The following is an 8,331-nucleotide window of genomic DNA, read 5'->3' as shown; positions in this document are numbered from 1 at the left end:
TGGCGGCAGGGCTGGGTTATACGGGCTCAGCCCTTCAGCCCATTTCCTGTCTGGCCTAGGAAAGGAAGGGAGGAGGAATTTGAAGTTGCCCCATACAGGGGGACAGTGCTGCTGCTTTCAGGGCATAGGGGGGTCTGGACTTTCTGTTCTCCACTCTTGCATCACTGGAACTTGCACGTGCAGAGAGGGAGTGGAGCAGGTTTCTCAGCCTCTCTCTGTGGGACTGAGGTGTGGGTTCTGTCCACTCACTACAGCCGCCCTCTTTTCACAGCAGTGCTTCTCCCAAGGCAGAGGCTGATTCTAGGGGCTCCCAGAGCTGGCCCTACCCTAAAACTGTTGCCCTAAGTCAGGGATCTGCAACTGACAGCAAGAAAAGCCCCTTTTTTCAAACTCAGTTAGGAAAGCAGTACTTCCGAAAGCTGCAGTGCCTGGGAAGACAAGACAGGCTTAAGAAATAACATCAAACCAGACTTTTAATCACCCCTGTTTTGAGACTAGCCATGCGCATGCTGATTTGTAACTGGTAGAAAGTTGTTACCCCCTCTCCAGGCCTTTACCCCCTTCAACCCCCAAGCCCACCCCAGGTTTAATTCATTCAGCCCCCAAACCCCGCCCCCCATCCCCAGGGTTTACCTGCCTCAGCCTCTTTCTCGGTGCAGTTGTACAGCTCCACCAGGGACAGGCTTGGCCACCCACCCTCCCTTCCCCAAGCTCTCCTGCCCAGGCAGCTTCCATCCTGCTGCCGCTGACTGCTCAGTGGCACCAGAGGCTGCTGCCACTTAAACTAAATTCTGTTTAAACTGTGGACATTGTTTAAGCCGCTGCAGCACTCGGAGGCTGTGAGAGGGAGTCCCTGGCAGCAGCGCTCGGAGCTGCAAGTGGCTCCTTAAAGAGCCTCAAGTGGCTCCGGAGCTGCAGGTTGCCGATCCCTGCCTGAAGTCAATTGCTCAGTTTCAGTCTTAAATAAGGCTTCACACATTTGTCTGAAATTCCTTGGTGCTTTCAGTGAAGGGGGGGGGGCAGAAAGGAGCCGGGGGGGGGGGGGGTCACAAGGTTATTGTAAGCACTGGTGCGGCGGTAATGGGATACAGTGCTGCTGCCCGCAGAGCTAGGAAGTTGGAGAGTGGGGACTGCTGGCTGGGAGTCCAGGTAAAAAGCCAGGTCTACCCCCAGCAGCACAGAAATCAGGAGGGTGTGGTACAGTGCTGGGCCTTTACCCAGCACTGAATGCAGCAGTACAGAAGTTAGGATGACATGGTCTTGCCCACCTGTACTTTGGCCCTGCTGCAGGCAAGGTGTTGGTGGCTTCAGAGCTGGGCAACCAGAGCGCTTTAACCCCTCTGCTCTCTGGTAGCCCAGCATCAAGGAATCTGGCAACCCTGTACGTCGCCGAGTGGCTTGTGGGCCCCACATGCAGCCCACCAGGCTCTCTGCTGCCAGCCTACTGCCAACTGAAGGGGTTGGGTGCTGTCGCTATTGGCGCAGGGGCTTAAGGAAGCCGTTTGTGCTATTCCCTCTCTTCTTGCAGTCTTGAGGCTTCTAATCCGAAGCATCCTCCAGCAATGCGCTTGTGTTAGAGTAGTGGGACCATCTTCCTGCTCCGCTAAGGGCTAGAACCTGCTGTCTCCCAAGGTCTTGGCAAAGGCTTGTCCTCCTCTTAAGGGGAATGAAACGAGGGTGCGGCGGGGCAACGTGCCTCCCTTGAGGCTGCAGATTTCAACCTGGGCTCACTTGCTCTCCTGCCAGCCTGCTGCTCCTACAGGTAGAAACCAAGAAAGGGCCTACAGCTGGGCTTTGCCCTCAGTGGTGTGGGAGAGGGGCTGGGGCGCTGTGAAGTTCAGGCATCAATGGGGAAGCGGGGTGCTGCTGGTCAAGGGGAGAGGGAACTACAGGTTCAACCTCCTCCAGCACCCTGGGGCCCTGACCCTCGCTGGATATGAGAAGTTGCCGGACGACGACGGGAGGTCAATGTTGTCTTGGCTGTTACCAACACGTCCACTGCTCGCTGGGCTCTTGGCAGGCGTTTGGGGTAAATCACAGCTAAGGAAGAGCACAGAACCAGGACTGGTGGCTGGGAACAAACTTCATGGGCCAGCAGGACGCTTGCCTGTGCTCGTGGTAAGTGATCCTGTGGGGAACTAAAATGAGGACGGGAGAGGTTCTAGCCGAGCGTGTGGGGTTGTGTGAGGGGAGAGTCCGTACTGCCTCTAAATTCTCCCACCTGGGGCTCAGGTGGCAAGTCTCTCATGCTGCAGCTGCTCTGCTCCCTGTGATGGGCCTGGGCCTGGGTGTGCCCGAGTGGAGCTGCTAGGCCCTGAGCAAGCAACGAGCTCCCTTCCGGAGCTGCTGCTGGGAAACCATTGTGGAGCCAGCGGGCTGTGTCCCCATGTGTTGTGGCTGCTTTGGGACCACTGGCCCCCCATGCTGAGCGCTAGCCAACACCCCACGGCCTCCCCTGGCCCTTCCAGATGCTTCTCCCCCAACACTCCTCAAAGGAAAGGAGTTACAAAGCCAGGCTTCCCCCCCCCCCCATGGTAGCCCAGGGCAGGGGCTGTTAACCCACACCCCTCTGAGCTGAGTCAGGTGTGAGCTTCCCATAGCTGGCCCCAAGCCCCTTCAGGGGTTCCAGATCCCCACAGGGGCTGCTGCGTGTAGACAGGCCAAATCCAAGCCGTGCCTCTCCCAGCTGGCAGGCAGGCCCTAGCAGGGGGCAGCTGTGCAGCAAACCTGCAGCCTGGGGTGGTGCTGCGTGGGGGCCTCACCCAGGCTGCATCCTGCTGCTCCAGGACTGGGCACAGATGTCCCAGCCTGGGCTCGGATACAGCCTGAAAATGAAAATGGGAGAGAAGGAGCTGGCCCTGCACCGGCTTGTGATGAGCTCTGTACTGTGGAAGGACTGGGGTCTCCCCTGCCTGGAGCCTCTCAGAATGCAGGTACCTAAGTGGCCGAGGGGAGTCCCAGTGAGCCTCCTGGGGTGGGAGGGAGGCACAGTCCCTCCTTGCTCGAGTGGGGTTAGACGGGAGGCTGCTGCATTCCCTTGCTTGTTTCCCAAGGGGGCAGGACAGCGTGTGCCAGGCTGCACTGCCGGGGCCCTGGATGCAAATGGAAAGAGCCCAGGGCTCCTTGCTGCGGTGGGAGTGACAGTCCCTGATCACGCCCCTCTGCAACCGGAGACGCACGCGTGGGTGGGGTCAGTCGTGCAAGGGACATGCACGGAGAGGTAACCCATGGGCACGCACGTGGGATACACGTGCGCACACACAAAGCCTTCACACACCCCTCCTGGGCCCAGCCTCCTCCCTGCCCCTTCCCCCTGAAACAGGCAAGTTATGGGGGCAGCTACCCTGGGTGCTCCAGCCCTGCCCTCAGCTGGCAAGCTTTCCGGGGGCAAGCAACCTGCATGAAGCCCTGTGGCCAGCTGGCCAGGATCATGGGTTCTGCTGATTTGTTGGCAACATTGATTTCCCCACTAGTCAACAGGTTTCCGGGCCAAAGTCTGTTGAGGTTGGCAGGGGCTGAGGTCAGATGCAGCCACTTCAGCACCAGGAAGGGTAAAAATCACTTCTGAAGCCAGCCCAGGGAAGGATTTGTCAGGTGCTTCTGTGGTTTAGGGAGTGCCAGCCCTGCAGCTGGACTTTCTAGCCTGGCTGTTTGCCTTTCGATATCAGCAGGAGATAGGATTCGCCTGCACTTCCTCTCCCAGCCCTTGGCAGAAGCTGTCATGGGGCGTTGCCACGTGCTGGGAGACAATGGCCACGCTCTCCCCCCGCCAAGAGGTGGCTGCATTTCGCCAGCGAGAACTGAAAGGTTCATGCTGGCGGATGGAAGTGCCTCAGGGTCTTGGGGGACGAAAATGGCGAAGAAATATAAATTGTCAATCTGAGCAATGACTCGCAGGTCTGATCTAAGTAGTCCTCCGGGGCCAGTTATCACCACTGGAAGAGGACTGAATGCAGGGGAGTGGCGGTGGTGGTTGTGTATTTCTGGAGCACTTGCAGGCCCCATCTCAAAAGTAGTGGGCCAGGGGCTGCCCAGACGAGCTCGGGGCCCTGTTGGGCTGGGCGCTGCCCAAACGCCCCCTGAGCTCAGGGCCCTTTCAGGCCAGGAGCAGCCCAGACCCTGCCCGAGCTCAGGCCCTGTTATGCTGGTGGGTCAGGCAAGCTGGAAGCATTTTCACTTTGGATGCACCAGAGGGGCTTTGGGGGAGGGTTCACCAGCTTCCCCCAACAAAACCTGCTGTGGCCTCCTCCGGGGATGCTCAGCTGGGGAACGGGCAGAGAGGCAAGACAGGCCGGGAGGAGGGGCTCGGTTGAGCGCTCAGACCCAGGGGAGGCATTGCCTCTTATGCCCATGCCTGGGGGGGGGCCCCTGGGGCAACGGAAGTGCCCAGCCCAGGGGACACCATGGGACAGCCCGGCCCATAGCAAGGGCTTGCGTGTGCCTGCTGCTTCCACATCAATGCCAGCCCAGAAGGGGATGGGTTGGGGGGCAGGAGGCCAGAGTTGGGCCAGCAGGGTGTGGAGGCTTCCCTTCGTACCAGGCAAAGAGGCTGCGCCCCTATCTCCCCACTGCCTGGCACCGAGCATGGGCGGGGACCTGCCAGCTGGGCTGGGCTCAGTTACATAAGCTGTCCCCTGGGCAGTGAGCACAGGGCCTGGCCCATTGTGCTCCCCCTGGGAAGAAAGCACAGTGCTCTCTGCTCAGGGCAGGATGGGGAGGCCTGGTCCATTCACCTGGGAACCAGAGCCCCCCTCCGGCCCCCCAGAAAGCTCATTCAGAGCCCCGGCTGGCAGCTCCGCAGGCACTGCAAGGGCTGCATGCATATGGGCTTTCCTGGCCCGGGACTGGCAGCACGGGGATGGCTCAGTGAGAGGCCTGTTGGGCGGGGGGGGGCGCTAAGCGCTTGGATGGCTGCCCAGGAGAGATTGGGGTGCCACCCAGATGACTCACAGAGCCCCTGCAGCGTGTGGGCCTGCTGGTGGTGTACATCCACGCATTCCTGGAGCACATAAAATTTATTCTGCCCATGGATCTCACAAATTAGAGGGAGCCCTCCTCCTAGCTCAGCACAGACCAGCCTGGGCACTAAACCCTCCCAAAGCACCTCTCTCCCCCTGCCCAGGGGGGACCAGATCACTCATGACGTGCTTAATGCCTGAGTGTAAGGAACCCACCCACTCTGCTGAAAGGGTGGGTTACAAATGTCTGACAGGACTAATCCCCCCTTAGCTAGCATGCTTCAGCCATCTAGCTTGGAGCGTTGGAATCATTCTCCCCATTGCACAGGTGGGGAAGCTGAGGCACACCCCAGGCAGCGTGCTAGCCCCCCCGGTCCTTGTCTTCAGTTCCTGCTCACTTTACCTGAACTGAACCTGTCGGGGCAGAAATTTCCAGGCCAGGTGCCTGCCTCCCTCCAGCTGTGCAGTCTGGAAGAACAGCCGCTAAGCGGCTGCTGCTGCTGCTGCTTCCAAGTTTGTGGCCGGGGGGAGAGAAGACCCCGCAATGGCCCCCTCAGGGACTGACCTCACAACCCTGGGCTTAGCTGGCCAATGCTCTAACCACTGAGCTATCCTTCCCCTGCCCTGCTAGGGAGAGCCCTGCACAGCAGGGTCAGAGCAGAGGGGTTCTGGGTGCGGCCCACGAGACATGTTCCCCATGGCCCACCTGCAGGGCTGCCAGATTCTGCTGGTTTCCTGCCACATGGGGCTTTCCCCCCCTTGGTATCACTACGGTGCTAGGCGTGCCCAGCCGGGGCACGGGAAGGGAGGCAGGTGCTGCTGACCGTGAGAGCTGGGTACTGCTCCGGTTCCATCGGCAAAGTCTGCAACTTCTAGGCACGCCGAGCCTGTGGCCCACACACCCTACTCACTAGCCCAGGGTGCCCGCCGCTGCGCTAGGCTTCTTCTCTGCCCCCGTCGCTGCACCCGAACGCAGTTCAAACACCAGCGACTGCTGCTCTGACCTCCTCCCCAGGCAGCCAGGTAAACTGAGGCACGGCCTCAGGACCTGACTTGCCCTGTGCTCACGGGCTGTGCTGTCCATTGCCAGCACCGCGCTGCCCGGCCCCTGCAGTAAGCATCCCCAGGAGTGTTCGGGGAGATAGGTTCGGGGTGGGACTGTCCTGTGTCTCCAGCAGAGAGCAAGCAAAGTCCCTGGCCTCTAGCCTGCAGAACAGCAGACCCCCACCGAGCCAGCTGCTCTGAGTAGGGACAGCTCCCATCCCAGCCCCTTGCATCCAGCCAGCTGCTGGGGGGTGTCCAACAGGCAGTCCTGGTTTTTTTTCTCCCTCTGGGGTCTGCCAGCCCTTTGGGGGGTGTTTCCCAGAACCGGGCAGCTGATCACACAGGCACACGGTAACACGGCTGAGAATTCCAGAGCGCCTGAGAAAAACAGCCCCTAACACGCCCCCCCCCCCGCCCGCATGTCCCCACCAAGCTGGGCTTGGTGTGTGTGCTGGGGGCCTGGATCCTGCATCCTCTGCAGCCCAGGCCAGGGGAGATAAGAGGCAGCCGCAGGCCAGGCTGACATGGGCCTTATCAGGCCAGAGCAGCAAGGACCTGGCTCACGTGAGCCAGGCCACTGTCCCTCGTGGGGGCTTATCAGTCCGGCCAGGCCTGGGCGGGCTGCTGGGGCTGACTCTGCTTCAGATCCTGGGCTCCCCACCCTGGGGTGCTGCCAGGGAGGACAGAGCTGGAGGCTTTGGCTGCAACTGAGGGGCCCCAGCACCATGCCACTGCTCCAGGTTCGCTCGAGCCTCCCCCCCAGAGCTGAGCTGCTGGGCACCTGGCCAGGCTCTGCTTGCACCCTTCTTGGGCCTGCAGAAAGGGGAGCAGGAGGCTGCCCCCACCCCCTGCCCCACTCAGGCCAGGTCCTGCGGGTCCCAGTCTCTGGGGCAGGGCAGCTGGCAGACTGATTGGGCACATCCCCACCCACCACAGGGGGACTTGGCTTTCCTTCGGCACTGGGCACAGCTGAGCAGACCGGTCATCTGTGGGGTCACAGAGCTACAGCTGGGAATGGAGTCAGGGCTCCTGGGCTCTGTTGTGGGAGCCAGGAAGCTCACAGCACTACCGGTCAGGCACTGCCCCAGGGAAGCTCGCAGCGCTGTGACCGACTGACTGCCACTGCCCCAGGGAAGCTCGCAGCGCTCTGACCGACTGACTGTGCCACTGCCCCAGGGAAGCTCGCAGCGCTGTGACCGACTCTCTGTGCCACTGCCCCAGGGAAGCTCACAGCGCTGTGACCGACTGACTGCCACTGCCCCAGGGAAGCTCGCAGCGCTCTGACCGACTGACTGTGCCACTGCCCCAGGGAAGCTCGCAGCGCTGTGACCGACTCTCTGTGCCACTGCCCCAGGGAAGCTCGCAGCGCTATGCCCGACTGACTGTGCCACTGCCCCAGGGAAGCTCGCAGCGCTGTGACCGACTCTCTGTGCCACTGCCCCAGGGAAGCTCGCAGCGCTGTGACCGACTGACTGCCACTGCCCCAGGGAAGCTCGCAGCGCTGTGACAGACTGACTGCCACTGCCCCAGGGAAGCTCGCAGTGCTGTGACCGACTCTCTGTGCCACTGCCCCAGGGAAGCTCGCAGCGCTGTGACCGACTCTCTGTGCCACTGCCCCAGGGAAGCTCACAGCGCTGTGACCGACTGACTGCCACTGCCCCAGGGAAGCTCGCAGCGCTGTGACCGACTCTCTGTGCCACTGCCCCAGGGAAGCTCGCAGCGATGTGACCGACTGACTGCCACTGCCCCAGGGAAGCTCGCAGCGCTGTGACCGACTCTCTGTGCCACTGCCCCAGGGAAGCTCGCAGCGCTGTGACCGACTGACTGCCACTGCCCCAGGGAAGCTCGCAGCGCTGTGGCCGACTGACTGCCGCTGCCCCAGGGAAGCTCGCAGCGCTGTGACCGACTGACTGTGCCACTGCCCCAGGGAAGCTCGCAGCGCTGTGACTAACTGACTGTGCCACTGCCCCAGGGAAGCTCGCAGCGCTGTGACCGACTCTCTGTGCCACTGCCCCAGGGAAGCTCGCAGCGCTGTGACCGACTCTCTGTGTCACTGCCCCAGGGAAGCTCGCAGCGCTGTGACCGACTCTCTGTGCCACTGCCCCAGGGAAGCTCGCAGCGCTGTGACAGACTCTGCATCCTTTGCCGGCAGAGGCTCCTGCAGTGGGGGCCTGGCTTCCCCAGGCCTTCGGCTGCCATCCCAGCTCTGCGACTCCTGGCGGGGAGGCCGGCCCTGGGAAGCCCTTGGCCCAGCTCCCTGGCTGGCTCGGTGCCCGGTGCTCCAGGACAGGCCGGCCCATGGCAAGGGGCAGCGATAAGGAGGGAAGAG

Source organism: Carettochelys insculpta, chromosome 31 (assembly GCF_033958435.1).
Source record: "Carettochelys insculpta isolate YL-2023 chromosome 31, ASM3395843v1, whole genome shotgun sequence".
Classification (NCBI taxonomy): Eukaryota; Metazoa; Chordata; order Testudines; family Carettochelyidae; genus Carettochelys; species Carettochelys insculpta.
Note: the sequence above shows the minus strand (reverse complement) of the source record.